The sequence below is a fragment of the Camelus dromedarius genome, chromosome 6 (assembly GCF_036321535.1).
Source record: "Camelus dromedarius isolate mCamDro1 chromosome 6, mCamDro1.pat, whole genome shotgun sequence".
Classification (NCBI taxonomy): domain Eukaryota; kingdom Metazoa; phylum Chordata; class Mammalia; order Artiodactyla; family Camelidae; genus Camelus; species Camelus dromedarius.
In genome coordinates, this window is record NC_087441.1 from 90738084 (window position 1) to 90756928 (window position 18845).

General features: G+C 41.3%; 2 long non-coding RNA genes across 2 annotated transcripts in view; one reads left to right on the forward strand and one right to left on the reverse strand.

Moving 5' to 3' along the window:
* LOC135321558 (uncharacterized) overlaps positions 1–18845 on the reverse strand; it is a 941446-nt gene that overhangs the window by 241189 nt on the left and 681412 nt on the right. The gene's annotated exons all lie outside the window — the stretch shown is intronic.
* LOC135321621 (uncharacterized) lies at positions 3358–17735 on the forward strand. Its single transcript, XR_010381493.1, has 4 exons — positions 3358–3463; positions 8178–8745; positions 12016–12088; positions 17227–17735. It is a non-coding gene; the product is annotated as an uncharacterized LOC135321621 (long non-coding RNA).

Below are 18845 nucleotides of genomic sequence, written 5' to 3' on the forward strand. Positions count from 1 at the left end.
TCACCTCAGGTTTCAATACTTGCTCTGGTAGCGTTTTGCAGCCTAGATATTTGAAAGCTTATTTTTTAGGCCTTCAAAATCTTTGGAACTGAAAATGGTACTTCCTGTTTCTTTTACTATACTTCTTTATCTCTACTGGTCAAGTAATATCAGGTATCTAATATAGAATTATAGGGCTTTGATAAGTGAAAATTTTAGACAATTGGGTGTACAAAGTTCCATGATATTTCTGTGAGGACAATTTTCCCTAGGCATTGATGCCATGTCCTTTTCCTGTGTGTGTTGTCTGGTATATCTCTAATTGCTGGTGTTGCCTTTGTTGTGATGAGCACACCATATTATTTCAATTATTAAAAGTTCGTTTTACTGCACTTACCTCACAATTCTGAAAGTGCAGAGTACACTTCCTCTTCTGGAAATGAAGTTTAAAAATTTTCAGCTCGGCGTTCTGCTTTACATAATATTGGAGTCTTTCCAAAACAGCCAACTGAGAGTGCGCTTGTGCTTTCTATTGCCATGTGAATGTCCCAATGTTACCAGTTCTTCCCAGAGATTCTCGGTCTACAGAAACACCATTGGAAACATATGTATGGATGTCATATATCAGGGCCTGCAGGAATGATGCCGCAGACCGAACTTTGTGTCCTCTGGGCAGTAACATGTCAGTGCCATCCAAAATGTACCATCTGCATTTGGGAGATAATGCTGAAGGAAATGCTTCAACTTCTCACTTTGTGGACTTTGATCACTCTTCCTTGATCCCTCATCCTTGGGTCATGGGTGCACGAATGCAACAGCAGAGATGCACCGAATTCTCTTCCTCAAACCAATCCATAATCCCTGTCCAGGTTACGACTGTAGAAAAATCCTGAAGATTTTTGTACTGATTTCAAACCCAAGGGCCACTGAATCCCTCAAACCAGATGCACGGCTTCTGTAGTTGAGCCCCACACGTGCTCTTTTGACAAAATGCCAAATTGTTCCTGGGCCTGCAAGATGCAGTGAATGTGGCCATGGCGCATATCGAAATACTCAAACTCACACGCCAATGTGGTTGCTTTCTTACTGGGGTAACAAGTCTCTTTGCTCTCTTGATGGAACCCACCACAACCCACAACGCACTCCAGATCCCTGAGACTCTGCTTGTGCCATTATCTGTAGCTCTATACCTCATTTTTCGCTGCCTCTGCTAGCTCAAATTTGGCAGAACGTATCTTGGTCTCAGAATCAATTGTGGGGATAGTTTTTGCTGATTTCTATGAGTTATGTCAGCCAAGCATCTGCTGTGCACTCTTCAAACACTCAGCGCATTACCTACATTCCCATGTGTGCTGTTCGCTTCAGAGTATGCGTCCAAGTAAAACAGAGTTTCACCTTAGTTTCTCCATCAGCAGAGGTCAGATCCTGCACAGATTTCCATTTTCTAATTTGCCTTCTCCTGCTTCCAGGTTTCTTGAGGCCTCAGCCTGTCTTTTGAAGTAACAGACCACTCTTCAGAAAGTGTCCTGTGCCAAGGGCTGGGTGAGTGGAAGTTTATATTTCTGTGTACATGTGAAGGAGTGAGCGCATGTTGCACTGGTTCTCTGCCAACTGGGCATCGATAAATCAACACTTTCCAGAAGCAATTCACAGAAATGTGATGATTGTTTAGCTCTGTTTTCTATAAAGCCATGGTTGGAGGGATTGTCCGAAGACTGCAATTTTGACATTGTTTGATAACAGAGTTGCAGTTTTTAAGAATGTTAATAAAATTGATTTACATGTTTTGGGATTTATATGAAAATGAAGTTAGTGTTTGAAACGTACTAAATTTACCTAGAATTCCGACTTCTCAATTTTTCTAACATTATGTCAGCTCTAAGAAAAATGTAGACAGATAGAAAGTAAAATCGCTGTCCAAATTGTTGAAGGGGACATGTCAACTCTTTACTTTTGAAGCCTCCAACACCAACAGGAACCATGAAGTACCTATTGAAACCATGAAATAACCGAGAACCTGGATTTCCGTTGTGCATGTGGTGCGCTATACTCCCAATGACACATACTGGCCAATGTTGGCATTTCAAGGGTTAACATTCCTCTCTAGGAAAGTACAAGAAAAACCAAACAAAATATATACATTTAGGCTTGATTCCAAAAGCACATACAGGCATTTTAGCTATGAGAACCCTGCTGCAGGTATGCTAGGCTATTTAAAAGCAGGTGTTCTTCTATCAGTGATGAGAACGCTTAATCATCCGATCATGTTGGGTAAAGCAATTTAACACAACCAAGTCGGCACCCCCAATATATCGTGCACCCGGTGCTTGACTGAAGAGAAAGAAGGTCAACAATACCTGTGTCTTTAAAGGCTTTCATGACTTTTACAGTTCAGGTCACAATCTGATATAATATTTACCTATATATACTGTCTTGAAAAACTGAGGCCTAGTACATATTCAAGTTCAAAGTTTCCTCTCGCTAACCTCACTCCCTTCACCCCAGACAAGACATAAACCCAGCATTTGCTGAATCTAGGGGAAGGTCATCATTTCTTGGTGTGAGATAAGTATTAAATCCCCAACTATTTTAAGCGAGAGTATTTGACCTTTCAGGATTTCACTGTTGTTCACAGAGTGTGAAGATGGGGGAACTCTGATTCTAGGAGGGGCTTGCTCTTCTCCTACTGGCTTCATTGCAGCTCAGGTTCTGATCCTTTAAAATGGATGCCTGAGTGGTGGGGAGGGAAGAGCAAGTGCTTGATAGCAAGGCCCAACCCTGGGAAAAGGCTTACCTGTGCTTGGTGCATTTTGGTCTGAATGGATTGTAAATGCCCCTTGGGAACTGTGGATTCTAATGACCTCTTCCAAGAACATGAGCGCTTTTATCATCTCTGCCATCTCTTCTCTTTTAGACGTCAGGAATCTTGGAGCCGTTCTTGGAGCAGAGGATGGAGTGACTTTCTCAAGTGCACGTTGACACTCCGAATGTTTCTGCCAGTATCACACAGGTTCAGTAGGTCTCATGTATGTCTTTCGAGCCTGGTATTCTCTAGAGATGTCTCCATGCCGGTATTCTCCACTGTAGCGGAACAACTCTCATCAATATGTTCGCATCTCTCCTCAATCCGTGCAGCCAGCTTTTCTGCCAGCTTCTCTTCGTGTCTCCCATAAAGTCGACTTCAACAGGACTGGGCAAATCTGAAAGTACCTCGGAGCCTCACCAGTAAGCTGATGACAGGCAGATCTTCCACTGTCTGCCCTCTCAGGTTCTGGAAACTTACCCGTGAACTTAGGTCTTTGGGCAGCAGGATTATCTCGAACTTACACAGCGTCCCGAACAAAAGACCTTAGCCAATCTCCACAAAGGGCGGCAGCCCCTCCATCACACTGATCCACCCACAGAATTCTGCCCAGTTACCTTGGATCCACCAGCCACAACAAGCCTCGCGGTACACACCAAGATTCCACCTAGAATCCAACCGGTAACTGCCATCCCCAATGGTTGCTTAATATTGTCAGTGTTGGGGGAGGGGCTGCGTCAAACGAGAGGTTCCTAAGTTAAATGTGATTCTATCCACTAGCGTGCCACTGTACTTTTACCTTCCCTCTTTCCTTTGGTTCAGATCTGTGTATACAGTACAAACGGTGGGAATTGTGTCCATTTTTAGTTTATGGTTTCACACGTCTTGAAACTTTCTAACAGCTCACAGTACACAGAGACCCCACTAAAGGAAAGTCATGTTTTTGTAATATCCATTCACCCAGAATACGTATTCGTCTGTTGCTTTCTGCTGAAACACCCACGCTCTCAGAAAATGGATCCACTTGTTTCATGGGGGCTGAAATTCCGAGAAATGAAACCAATCCCAATGTGCACTTTACTGTCTGTCTCTTTTGCTCTTAGTACAGTTTTACAGATCTACTTGTATTTGTTATAGGCTTATGCCGTTTCTTCTCTACTTAGGGTAGAATATGGCATTCATTCTTGCTTTTGGAAGAATTGTAAGTCTATATCACGGACTATGACCAAATCTTATTCAAAATCGTCATTTGGGTTAGGTCACGATATGCTCTTTTTGATCAATATTTATGAATAATATTGCACGCGTCTGTGTTCTGAATACAAGTGTGTTGAGTACATTTAAGCTGCGATACTGGGTCGGTGCGTGCTGAATGATCTTTGACATCAATTTGAGTATTTTGTTTTGAATACTCATGGTTTCTTTGGTATATGTCAGCCAACCGTACCCTTTTGATGTCTCTCTGTTTGTTTGATTTTTTGTTTGTTTGCTTGTTGTTGGGTTTGCAAACACTTTAGGCCATGCATCACTCCGTTTGCTTCAATCAGAGAGTCATATAAGTGAATCACTTAAGATAGTGCTTAAAATCACCTATGATTTCCTGCTACCCTCTCCCATCTTATGGCTTTGATGTCCTCCTTGCCTTCTTCTTGTTTCTTGTTTGTAACTCATGCTCTTCTTGCTTTTCCAATAATGGTTTTTCTTATTTCCATTTCATCTTGCTACTTTTCTATTCAGGGTAGAATTGTCAATCTTTCTTTTAGGATAAGTTTTGAACTGCTGAATTCTTTTAAGCTTTGCTGGTCTGTGAATTTCCCTAGCTCTGCCGTTATAAGAAATGGCAGTCATGTGACATAGGCTACCCATGATTACAGCTTTTTCTCATTCATGTTATGGCCTATGTCCTTGCACTCCTCCCTTTTCTGCAATATTTCGGCTGAGATATGAGCTGAAACCCCTCTGGAGGTTCTGTTGTGACTAAAATGCTTTCCTGTAGATGCATTTTAAATCACTGGGGTGATCATGAACTTTGTTGATTTGAATTATACAGCTGCAAGTAGGTCTATTGGGATTCCAAATCCTTTGGACATTGTGTAGATACTGAATTCGTATAGATGATACTTTCTTGTCTTTCAGAAAGTATCAGTCTGAATGTTCTACAATTATCATTTCAGGCTTTTTTTTAATCTTGCTTTTCCATCTGGGACTCTTAAGAATCATACTCTTTCATGCTTTTTCTTACCCCTGGCTTCAACAGCATTGTTTGCATAGGTTTGCAATTCATTTTCCTATATCTTCTTCTGATCGAGGAATTTCTGTTCCCCTGTCTTCACAGACTTTCACGAGTCCATCTGCATTATCAAGTCTGCTTTGGACTGACTTTAGCCATGGTATTGTCTCATCCTTGGGTTTTCTGATGTTGTTTGGCTCGTTTTTAGAGTTTCTCTTCCCTTTCCGGGTATACGGCCTTTTGTGATTCTGAGACACTGTTGTACTTCATGTTTTCCTCACCTCAGGTTTCAATACTAGCTCTGGTAGCGTTTTGCAGCCTAGATATTTGAAAGCTTTTTTTTCAGACCTTCAAAATCTTTGGAACTGAAAATGGTACTTCCTGTTTCTTATACTATACTTCTTTATCTCTACTGGTCAAGTAATATCAGGTATCTAATATAGAATTATAGGGCTTTGATAAGTGAAAATTTTAGACCATTGGGTGTAAAAAGATCCATGATATTTCTGTGAGGACAATTTTCCCTAGGCATTGATGCCATGTCCTGTTCCTGTGTGTGTTGTCTGGTATATCTCTAATTGCTGGTGTTGCCTTTGTTGTGATGAGCACACCATATTATTTCAATTAGTAAAACTTCGTTTTATTGCACTTACCTCACAATTCTGAAAGTGCAGGGTACACTTCCTCTTCTGGAAATGAAGCTTAAAGGTTTTCAGCTCGGCGTTCTGCTTTACATAATATTGGAGTCTTTCGAAAACAGCAAACTGAGAGTGCGCTTGTGCTTTCTATTGCCATGGGAATGTCCAAATGTTACCAGTTCTTCCCAGAGCTTCTCTGTCTACAGAAACAACAGTGGAAACATATGTATGGATGTCATATATCAGGGCCTGCTGGAATGATGCCGCAGACCGATCTTTGTGTCCTCTGGGCAGTACCATGCCAGTGCCATCCAAATTGTAGCATCTGCATTTGGGAGATAATGCTGAAGGTAATGCTTCAACTTCTCACGTTGTGGACTTTGACCACTCTTCCTTGATCCCTCATCTTTGGGTCATGTGTGCATGTATGCAACCACAGATCTGTACCGATTCTCTTCCTCAAACCAATCCGTAATCCCTGTCCAGATTACGACTGTAGCAAATCCTGAAGCTTTTAATACTGATTTCAAACACAAGGGCCACTGAATCCTTCAGACCAGATTCACAGCTTCTCTAGTTGAGAACCACACGTGCTCTATTGGCAAAATGCCAAATTGATCCAGGGCCGGAAAGATGCACTGGATGTGGCCATGGCACATATCGAAAACTCAACCTCACATGCCAATGTGGTTGCTTTCTTACTGGGGTAACAGGTCGTTTTGCTCTCTTGATAGAACCCACCAGAACCCACAACACACTCCAGAGCCCTGAGACTCAGCGTGTGCCATTATCTGTAGATCTATATCTCATTTTCCGCTGCCTCTTCTAGCTAAACTTTGCAGGTCGGATCTTGGTCTCAGAATCATTTGTGGGGATATTTTGTGCTGATTTCTATGAGTTATGTCAGCCAAGCATCTGCTGTGCACTCTTCTAACTCTCAGCGCATTACCTACAGTCCCATGTGTTCTGTCCGCTTGAGAGTCTGCGTCCAAGTAAAACAGAGTTTCACCTTTGCAGCTACATCAGCAGAGGTCAGATCCTGCACAGATTTCCATTCTCTACTTTGCCTTCTCCTGATTCCAGGTTTCCTGAAGCCTCATCCTGTCCTTGGAAGTAACAGGCCACTCTTCATATAGTGTCCTGTGACATGGGCTGGGTGAGTGGATGTTTACATTGCTGTGTACATGCGAGGGAGTGAGCGCAGGTTGCACTGGTTCTCTGCCAACTGGGCATCGATAAATCAACACTTTCCAGATGTAATTCACAGAAATGTGATGTTTGTTTAGCTCTGTTTTCTATAAATCCATGGTTGGAGGGATTGTCCGAAGACTCCAATTTTGACATTGTGTTGATAACACAGTTGCAGTTTTTAAGAAGGTTAATAGAATTGATTTACATGTTTTGGGATTTATATGAAAATGAAGTTAGTGTTTAAAACGTACTAAATTTACCTAGAAGTCCGACTTGTCAATTTTTGTAACAATATTTCAGCTCTAAAAATAATGTAGACAGTTAGAAAGTAAGATCGCAGTCCAAAATGTTGAAGGGGACATGTCAACTCCTTACTGTTGAAGCCTCCAACACCAACAGGAACCATGAAGTACCTATTGAAACCATGAAATAACCGAGAACCTGGTTTTCCGTTGTGCATGTGGTGCCCTATACTCCCAATGACACATACTGGCCAATGTTGGCATTTCAAGGGATAACATTCCTCTCTAGGAAAGTACAAGAAAAACCAAACAAAATATATACATTTAGGCTTGATTCCAAAAGCACATACAGGCATTTTAGCTATGAGAACCCTGCTGCAGCTATGCTAGGCTATTGAAAACAGGTGTTCTTCTATCAGTGATGAGAAAGCTTAATCATCCGGTCATGTCGGGTAAAGCAATTTAACACACCCGTGTGCACTCCCAAGATTTCGTGTACCCGGGGCTTGATTGAAAAGTAAGATGTTCCAAATAACATGAGTCTTTAATGTCTTTCACTACTTTTACCGTTGAGTTCACTATCTGACTTACAATATTTGAGTATACTGTCTTGAAATACTGAGGCATAATACATATTCAAGTTCAGTAAAAGAGTCCCCTCACTTACAACACTCCCTTCACCCCAAAGAAGACATAAACAAAGCATTTGCTCAGTCTAGGGAAAGGTCATCATTTCTTTGTGTGAGATGATTACTCAATTCCTATCTATCTTAGTCAAAAATATTTGAACTTTCAGGAGTTCACTGTTGTTCACAGAGTGTGAAGATGGAGGAACTCTGATTCTTGGAGGGGCTTGCTCTTCTCCTACTGTCTTCATTGCAGCTCAGGTTCTGATCCTTTAAAATGGATGCCTGAGTGGTGGGGAGGGAAGAGCAAGTGCTTGATAGCAAGGCCCAAACCTGGGAAAAGGCTTACCTGGGCTTGGTGCATTTTGGTCTGAATGGTTTGTAAATGCCCCTTGGGACCTGTGGATTCTCATGACCTCTTCCAAGAACATGAGCACTTTATCATGTCTGCCATCTCTTCTCTTTTAGATGTCAGGAATCTTGGAGCCGTTCTTGGAGCAGAGAATGGAGTGACATTCTCAATGCACGTTGACACTCCGAATGTTTCTGCCAGTATCACAGAAGTTCAGAAGGTCTCATGAATGTCTTTCGAGCCTGGTATTCTCTAGAGATGTCTCCATGCCGGTATTCTCCATTGTAGCGGAACAACTCTCATCAATATGTTCGCATCTCTCCTCAATCCGTGCAGCCAGCTTTTCTGCCAGCTTCTCTTCGTGTCTCCCATAAAGTCGACTTCAACAGGACTGGGCAAGACTGAAAGTACCTCGGAGACTCACCAGTAAGCTGATGAAAGTCAGTTCTTCCACTGTCTGCCCTTTCAGCTTCTGGAAACTTACACGTGAACTTAGGTCTTTGGACAGCAGCATTATCTCGAACTTACACAGCTTCCTGATCAAAAGACCTAAGCCAATCTCCACAAAGGGCGGCAGCACCCCCATCACACTGATCCACCCACAGAATTCTGCCCAGTTACCTTGGATCCACCCGCCACAAAAGCCTCGCTGTACACACCAAGATTCCACCTGGAATCCAACCGGTAACTGCCATCCCCAATGGTTGCTGAATAGTGTCAGTGTTGGGGGAGGGGCTGCATCAAACGAGAGGTTCCTAATTTAAATGTGATTCTATCCACTAGCGTGCCATTGTCCTTTAAACTTCCCTCTTTCCTTTGGTACAGATCTGTATATACAGTACAAACGGAGGGAAGTGTGCCCATTTTTAGTTTATGGTTTAACACGTCTTGAAACTTTCTAACATTTAACAGTTCACAGACACCCCACTAAAGAAACTCATGTTTGTGTAATATCCATTCACCCAGAATACTTATCCGTCTGTTGTTTTCTGCTGAAAAACCCACGCTCTCAGAAAATGGATCCATTTGTTTCATGGGGGCTGAAATTCCGAGAAAAGAAACCAGTCCCATTGTGCACTTTATTGACTGTCTCGTTTGCTCTTAGTACAGTTTTGAAGAGCTATTTGCTTTGTTGTAGGCTTATGCCGTTTCTTCTCTACGTAGGGTAGAATATGGCATTCATTCTTGCTTTTGGAAGAATTGTAAGTCTATATCACGGACTATGACCAAATCTTATTCAAAATCGGCATTTGGGTTAGGTCACTATATGCTCTTTTGAATCAATATTTATGAATATTAATGCACACGTCTGTGTTCTGAATACAAGTGTGTTGAGTACATTTAAGCTGCGATACTGTGTCGATGTGTGCTGAAAGATCCTTGACACCCTTTTTAGTATTTTGTTTTGAATACTCATGGTTTCTTTGGTATATGTCAGCCAACCGTACCCATTTGTGTCTCTCTATTTGTTTGATTGTTTGTTTGTTTACTTGTTGTTGGTTTTGCAAACACATTAGGCCATGCATCACTCCGTTTGCTTCAATCAGAGAGTCATATATGTGAATCACTTAAGATAGTTCTTAAAATCACCTATGATTTCCTGCTACCCTCTCCCATCTTATGTCTTTGATGTCCTCCTAGCCTTCTTCTTGTTTCTTGTTTGTAACTCACGCTCTTCTTGCATTTCCAATAATGGTTTTTCTTATTTCCATTTCATCTTGCTACTTTTCTATTCAGGGTAGAATTCTCAATCTTTCTTTTAGGATATGTTTGGAACTGCTGAATTCTTTTAAGATTTGCTGGTCTGTGAATTTCCCTAGCTCTGCCATTATTAGAAATGGCAGTCATGTGGCATAGGCTACCCATGATTACAGCTTTTTCTCATTCAGGATATGGCCTATGTCCTTGCACTCCTCCCTGTTCTGCAATATTTCGGCCGAAATATGAGCTGAAACCCCTCTGGAGGTTCTTTTGTGGCTAAATTACTTTCCTCTGGATGCATTTTAAATCACTGGGGTGATCATGAACTTTGTTGATTTGAATTATACAGCTGCAAATAGGTGTATTGGGATTCCAACTCCTTTGGACGCTGTGTAGTTCCTGAAATCGTATAGATGAACCTTTCTTGGCTTTCAGCATGTTTCATTGTGATTTTTCTTCAAATACCTTTGCAGAATTTTTTTTTTATCTCTTGCTTTTCCATTTATGACACTTGTGAATACTATTCTTTCATTCTTTGTCTTACCCCAGGATTCAACCTCGATGTTTGCATTGGTTTGCACTTGCTTTTCTATGTCTTCTTCTGATCGAGGGATTTCTGTTCCCCTGTCTTCACAGTCATTCACGAGTCCCTCTGCATTATCTAGTCTGCTTAGGACTGACTTTAGCCCAGTTATTATCTCATCCATTGAGTTTTCTTATATTATTTGGTTCTTCTTTAGAGTTTCCCTTCCCCTTTTCATGTATTTTGACTTTTGTGATTCTGAGACACTGTTGTTCTTCAGTGTTTTCCTCACCTCCGTTTTCAATGCTTGCTCTGGTAGCATTTTTCCGTCTAGTTGCTTGAAACTTATTGTTTTGGCCTTCAAACTCTCTGGAACTGAAATGGTACTTCTGGTTTCTTTTCCTATACTTCTTTTTCTCTACATGTCAAGTACTATGTGTTAACTAATATACACTTACAAGGCTTGGTTAAGTGAAAACTTTAGACTTTGGTGTACGCAATTCCATGATATTTATGTGAAGACAATTTTCCCTAGACATTGATGCCATGTCCTGTTCCTGTGTGTGTTGTCTGGTATATCTCTAATAGCTGGTGATGCCTTTGTTGTGATGAACACAGCGTAATATTTCAATTAGTATATCCTCATTTGTATTATGCTAATCTCACATCTGAAAGTGCACAGGGCACTTCCTCTATTGGAAATGAAACTTCTGGAGGGTTTCAGCTCTGCATTCTTCTGTATGTCATATTGGTGTGTTTCAAACCCAGCCAACAGACAGTGTGCTTGTAATTTTTATTTTCATGGGATTGTCCCAATGTTACCAGTTCTTCCCAGAGCTTCCCTGTCTTCAGAAAAACAGGTGGAAACATATGTATGGATGTCATACTTCAGGGCCTGCTGGAATGATCCCGCAGACTGACCTATATGCCCTCTGTGCAGTACCATATCAGTGCCATCCAAAATGTAGCTTCTTCATTTGGTAGATAATGCTGAAGGATATGCTTCATCTTCTCACTCTGTGGAATTAGACCACTCTTCCTTGTTCTCTCATCCTTGTGTCATGGGTTCACGAAGGCAACCACAGAGCTTTTCCACATACTCTGCCTCAAACCAGACCATAATCCCAGTCCAGGTTACGAATGTAGCATATCCTAAATCTTTTAACAGTGATTTCAACCCCAACGCCTCTGTAAACCTCAGACTAGATGCATGATAACGCTGATTGAGCTGCACACGTTCTCTATTTGAAAAATGCCAAATTGGTCCCTTATACTGTGGATGCAGTGGATGAGGCTATAGGACATATTGATAAACTCAACCTCACACGCCAGTGTGGTTGATTTCTCACTGAGGTCACATTTCTGTTTGCTGTCTTGATAGGACCCACCATAACCCACAACGCACTCTAGATCCCTGAGTTCTCCGTGTGAAGTCATCCATAGCCCTATCCCCCTTTTTCCGCTGCGTCTGCTAGCTCAAATTTGGCAGTTCGGATCTTTGTCTCAGATTCAATTGTGGGGATATATTGTGCTGATTGCTTTGAGTTCTGTCAGCCAAGCATCTGCTGTGCACTCTTCTAACACTCAGCGCATCACCTTCAATCCCATGTGTGCTGCCCGCTTGAGAGTGTGCGTCCAAGTAAAACAAAGTTTCACCACTGATGCTCCATTACCAGAGGTCAGATCCTGCACTGGTTTCCATTCTCTACATTGCCTTTTCCTGCTTCCAGGTTTTCTGAGGCTTCATCCTGTCTTTCGATATAACAGACCATCCTTCGGCAAGTTTCCTGTGCCAAGGGCTGGGTGAGTGGATGTTTACATTTCTGTGTACATGGGAGGGAGTGAGCACAGGTTACACTTATTCTCTGCTAACTGAGCATTGATAAATCAACACATTCCTGATATAATTCAAAGAAATGTGATGTTTGATTAGCTCTGTTTTCTTTACAGCCATGGTGGGTGGGTTTGTTCGTAGACTTCAATTTTGACAAGTGTTGATAACTCAGTTGCTGTTTTTAAGAATGTTAATAGAATTGATTTACATGTTTTGGGATTTATAAGAAAATGAAGTTAGAATTTGAAACATACTAAATCCACCTAGATGCCAGACATGTCAATTTTGTAAGATTATGTCAACTCTAAGAAAAATATAGAAAGATATAAAGTAAAAATGCTGTCCAATATGTTGAAGGGGATATGTCAACTCTTTACTGTTGAAGCCTCCAACACCAACCGGAACCATGAAGTATCTATTGGAACCATGAAATAACCGAGAACCTGGGTTTCCCTTGTGCATGTGGTTCCCTATACTCCCAATGACACATACTGGCCAATGTTGGAATTTCAAGGGTAACATTATTCTTTAGGGAAATACAACAAAAACCAAACAATATATATACATTTAAGCTTGATTCCAAAAGCACCTACAGGCATTTTAGCTATGAGAATCCTGATGCACCTATGCTAGGCAATTGAGAACCAGGTGTTCTTGTATCATTGATGAGAACGTTTAATCATCCCATCATATTGTGTACAACAATTTAACTAAACCAAGTGTGGACCCCCATGATATCGTGCACCCGCGTCTTGACAGAAGTCTAAGACGCTCTACAATAACTGTGTCTTTAATGTCTTTCAAAACTTTTACATTTCAGTTCACTATCTGTCTTATAATATTCCTCTATACTTTATAAAAACATGAGGCCGAATACATATTCAAGTTCAGTCAAAGTTTCCCCTCACTTACCACACTCCCTTCACCCCAAAGAATACATAACCCCAGCATTTGCTGAATCTAGGTGTAGGTCATCATTTCTTTGTGTGAGCTAAGTATTCAATTCCTATCTATTTAATCGAGAGTATTTGACCTTTAAGGAGTTCACCGTTGTTCAAAGAGTGTGAATTTGGAGGAACTCTGATTCTAGGAGGGGCTTGCTCTTCTCCTACTGGCTTCATTGCAGCTCAGGTTCTGATCCTTTAAAATGGATGCCTGAGTGGAGGGGAGGGAAGAGCAAGTGCTTGATAGCAAGGCCCAAACCTGGGAAAAGGCTTACCTGGGCTTGGTGCATTTTGGTCTGAATGGTTTGTAAATGCCCCTTGGGACCTGTGGATTCTCATGACCTCTTCCAAGAACATGAGTGCTTTTATCATCTCTACTATCTCTTCTCTTTTAGACTTCAGGAATCTTGGACCCGTTCTTGGAGCAGGGAATTGAGTAAATTTCTCTAGTGCACGTTGACACTCCGTACATTTCTACCAGTATCACTGAGGTTCAGTAGGTCTCATGAAAGGCTTTCGAGCCTGTATTCTCTAGAGATGTCTCCATGCCGGTATTCTCCATTGTAGCAGAACAACTCTCATCAATATGTTCGCATCTCAGCTCAATCCGTCCAGCCAGCTTTTCTGCCAGGTTCTCTTCGTGTCTTCCATAAAGTTGACTTCAACAGGACTGGGATGTCTGAAAGTAACTCGGAGCCTCACCAGTAATCTGATGATAGGCAGATCTTTCACTGTCTGCCCTTTCAGTTTCTGGAAACTTACCCTTGAACTCCGGTCTTAGGGCAGCAGCAGTAACTCGAACTAACACAGATTCCTGAGAAAAAGACAAAAGCCAATCTCCACAGAGGGCAGCAACCCATCCATCACACTGATCCACCGACCGAATTCTGCCCAGTTACCTTGGATCCACCAGCCACAAAAAGCCTCGCTGTACACACCAACATTCCATCTGGAATTCCATCCGATAAATGCCTTCCCCAATGATTGCTGCACATTTACAGTGATGGGGAGGGGCTGCATTAAAATAGAGGTTCCTAAGTGATATGTGATTCAATCCACTAGCGTCCCATGGTCCTTTTTTCTTCCCTCTTTCCTTTGTCCCAATCTTTTTACTCTGTACAAACTGAAGGAATTGTGTTCATTTACAGTTTACGGTTTCACACATCTTGAAACATTCTAACAGTTCACAGTACAAAGAGACCCACTAAAGAAAACTCATGTTTGTGTAAAATCCACTCACCCAGAATACATATCCTTCTGTTGCTTTCTGCTGAAACACCCACACTCTCAGAACATGGATCCATTTTTTTCATGGGTGTGAAATTCCAAGAAGTGAAACCAATCCCAATGTGCACTTTACTGTCTGTCTCGTTTGCTCTTAGTACAGTTTTGCAGAGCTACTTGTCTTTGCTATACTCTTATGCCATTTCTTCTTTAAGTTGGGTAGAATATGGCCTTCGTTCATTCTGTTGGAAGACTTGTAAGCCTTTATCATGTTCTATGACCCAATATTATTCAAAACCGTCATTTGATTTGGGTCATGATGTGCACATATGAATCAATATTTATGAATATTAATGCACGCATCTGTTTTTGAATACAAGTGTGTTGAGTACATGCTAGCCGCCATACTGGGTTGATGCATGCTGAATGATACTTGACATCACTTTGAGTATTTTGTATTGAATATCTATGGTTATTTGGTATATGTCAGCAAACTTTAAACTTTTGGTGTTTGTTTGTTTGTTTGATTGTTTGTTTTGCAAACACATTAGGCCATGTATCTCTCCTTTTGCTTCAGACAGTCATATAAGATGATTCACTTAAGATAGTGCTTAAAATCACCTATGATTTCCTGCTAAAATCTCCCATGTTTAGGATTGTGATGTCCTCTTTGCCTTCTTCCTGTATCTTCTTTGCAACTCATGCTCTTCTTGCGTTTCCAATAATGGTTTTCTTATTTCCATTTCATCTTGCTACTTTTTTTTTCAGGGAAGGATTCTCAACTTGTTTTTTAGGATCAGTTTCAAACTGCTGTATTCTTTTAAGGTTTGCCAGTCAGTGAAATTCCCTAGCTCTGCCGTTCTTAGTAATGGCGATCATTTGGCATTGGCTACCCTAGATTGCAGCTTTTTCTCATTCAGGATATGGCCTATGTCCTGGCACTCCTCCCTGTTTTGCAAAATTTCTGCCGAGATATGAGCTGAAATGCCTCTGGTGGTTCTGTTGTGACTAAGTTGCTTTCCTCAAGGTGCATTTTAGATCACTGGGATGATCATGAACTTTGTTTATTTGAATTCTACAGCTGATTGTTTGTCTATTGCTATTTCACCTACTTTGGATAATTTGTAATTCCTGAATTCGTATAGATGATCCTTTCTTGGCTTTCAGCATGTTTCATTGTGATTTTTGTACAAATACCTTTTCAGAATTTTTTATTTCATCTATTTCTTTTCCACTTGGGACTCTTATGAATCCTATTCTTCCATTCATTTTCTTAACCCAGGATTCAACAGCGATGTTAGCGTTGGTTTGCACTTGGTTTTCTATGCCTTCTTCTGATCGAAGGATTTCTTTTCCCCTGTCTTCACAGTCATTCACGAGTCCCTCTGCATTATCTAGTCTGCTTAGGACTGACTTTAGCCCAGTTATTATCTCATCCATTGAGTTTTCTGATATTATTTGTTTCTTCTTTAGTGTTTCCCTTCCCCTTTTCGTGTATTCTGCCTTTTGTGATTCTGAGACACAGTTTTTTCTACTGTGTTTTCCTCACCTCCATTTTCAATGCTTGATCTGGTAGAATTTTGCCATCCAGATGCTTGAAAGCTTATTGTTTGGGCCTTCAGTCTCTTTGGAACTGAAATGGTACTTCCTGTTTCTTTTACTATACTTCTATTTCTCTACTGGTAAAGTACTATCAGGTATCTAATATAGACTTAAAAGGCTTGGATAAGTGAAAACTTTAGACTCTTTGGTGTACACAATTCCATGATATTTCTGTGAGGACAATTTTCCCTAGATATTGATGCCATGTCCTATTCCTCTGTGTGTTGTCTGGTATATCTCTAATTCCTGGTGTTGCATTTGTTGTGATGAACACACCATACTATTTCAATTAGTATAACCTCTGTTTTATTATGCTAATCTCACAGTTCAGAAAGTGCACATGGCACTTCCTCTAGTGGAAATGAAGCTTCTAAAGAGTTTCAGCTCTGCATTCTTCTGTGTGTCATATTGGTGTGTTTCCAACACAGCCAACAGACATTGCGCTTGTAAGTTTTATTTCCATGGGAATGTCCCAATGTTACCAGTTCTTCCCAGAGCTTCCCTGTCTTCAGAAACACCAGTGGAAACATATGTATGGATGTCATACTTCAGGGCCTGCTGGAATGATCCCACAGACCGACCTATGTTTCCTCTGTGCAGTACCATGTCAGTGCCATCCAAAATGTAGCTTCTGCATTTGGGAGATAATGCTGAAGGAAATGCTTCATCTTCTCACTCTGTGGAATTTGAACACACTTCCTTGTTCTCTCATCCTTGTGTCTTGGGTTCTCAAAGGCAACCACAGAGCTGTTCAGCATCGTCTGCCTGAAACCAGAATGTAATCCCAGTCCACGTTACGAATGTAGCTTATCCTAAATTATTTAATACTGATTTCAGTCCCAACGCCCCCTGGAACACTCAGATCAGATGCATGATATCTCTGATTGATCCCCACATGTGCTCTATTTGCAAAATGCAAAATTGGTCCCTGGTCATGCAGATGCAGTGGATGAGGCAATAGGACATATTGATAAACTCAACCTCATACGCCAGTGTGGTTGATTTGTCACTGAGGTCATAGTTCTGTTTGCTCTTTTTATAGGACCCACCATAAACCACAGTGCACTCTAGATCCCTGAGTTCTGCGTGTGCCATCATCCGTAGCCCTATCCCTCTTTTTCTGCTGCCTCTGCTAGCTCAAATTTGGCAGCTCGAATCTTGGTCTCAAATTCAATTCTGGGGATATTTTGTGTTGATTTCTTTGAGTTCTGTCAGCCAAGCATCTGCTGTGCACGCTTCTAACACTCAGGGCATCACCTTCAATCCCAAGTTTGCTGCCGGCTTGAGAGTGTGCGTCCGAGTAATACTGAGTATCACCTTTTATGCTCCATTACCAGAGGTCAGATCCTGCACTGGTTTGCATTCTCTACTTTGCCGTCTCCTGCTTCAATGTTTTCTCAGGCCTCATCCTGTCTTTGGATTTAACAGACCAATCTTCGGCAAGTTTCCTGTGCCAAGGGCTTGGTGAGTGGATGTTTACATTGCTGTGTACATGGGAGTGAGAGTGCACAGGTTACACTGGTACTCTGCCAAATGAGCATTGATAAATCAACACTTTCCTGATATAATTCACAGAAATGTGATGTTTGTTTAGCTCTGTTTTCTATACACCCATCATGGGAGGGTTTGTCCGTAGACCCCAGTTTTGATATTGTGTTGATAACTCAGTTGCAGTTTTTAAGAAGGTTAATAGAATTGATTTACATGTTTTGGGATTTATAAGAAAATGAAGTTAGTTTTTGTAACATACTAAATCCACCTAGATTCCAGACTTGTCAATTTGTAACATTTTGTCAACTCTAAGAAAAATATAGACAGTTAGAAAGTAAAATCGCAGTCCAAAATGTTGAAGGGGAAATGTCAAATCTTTACTGTTGAAACCTCCAACACCAATAGGAACCATGAAGTTCCTATAGGAACCATGAAATAGCAGAGAACCTGTGTTTCCCTTGTGCATGTGGTTCCCTTTATTCCCAATGACACATACTGGCCAACGTTGGCATTTCAAGGGGTAACATACCTCTTTAGGAAAATACAAGTAAAACCAACAAAATATACAAATTTAGGCTTGATTCCAAAAGCACATACAGGCATTTTAGCTATGAGAACCCTGATGCAGCTATGCTAGGCAATTGAGAACCAGGTGTTCTTCTATCATTGGTGAGAATGCTTAATCATCCGATCATATTGGGTAAAGCAATTTCACACAACCAAGTGTGCACCCCCATGATATCGTGCACCCGGGGATTGACAGAAGCATAAGACTTTCTATATAACCTGTGTCTTTAAAGTATTTCATGAATTTTACAGTTCAGTTCACTATCTGACTTATAATATTTGACTATACTGTCGTGAAAAACTGAAGGCCGAATACATATTCAAGTTCAGTCAAAGATTCCCCTCACTTATCACACTCCCTTCACCCCAAACTAGAAATAACCCCAGCATTTGCTGAATCTAGGGGAAGGTCATCATTTCTTTGTGTGAGCTAAGTATTCAATTCCTATCTATTTTAGTCGAGAGTATTTGACTTTAAGGAGTTCTCCGTTGTTCACACAGTGTGAATTTGGAGGAACTCTGATTCTTGGAGGGGCTTGCTCTTCTCCTACTGTCTTCATTGCAGCTCAGGATCTGATCCTTTAAAATGGATGCCTGAGTGGAGGGGAGGGAAGAGCAAGTGCTTGATAGCAAGGCCCAAACCTGGGAAAAGGCTTACCTGGGCTTGGTGCATTTTGGTCTGAATGGTTTGTAAATGCCCCTTGGGACCTGTGGACTCTCATGACCTCTTCCAAGAACATGAGCCGTTTATCATGTCTGCCATCTCTTCTCTTTTAGACGTCAGGAATCTTGGAGCCGTTCTTGGAGCAGAGAATGGAGTGACATTCTCAAGTGCACGTTGACACTCCGAATGTTTCTGCCAGTATCACAGAAGTTCAGAAGGTCTCATGAATGTCTT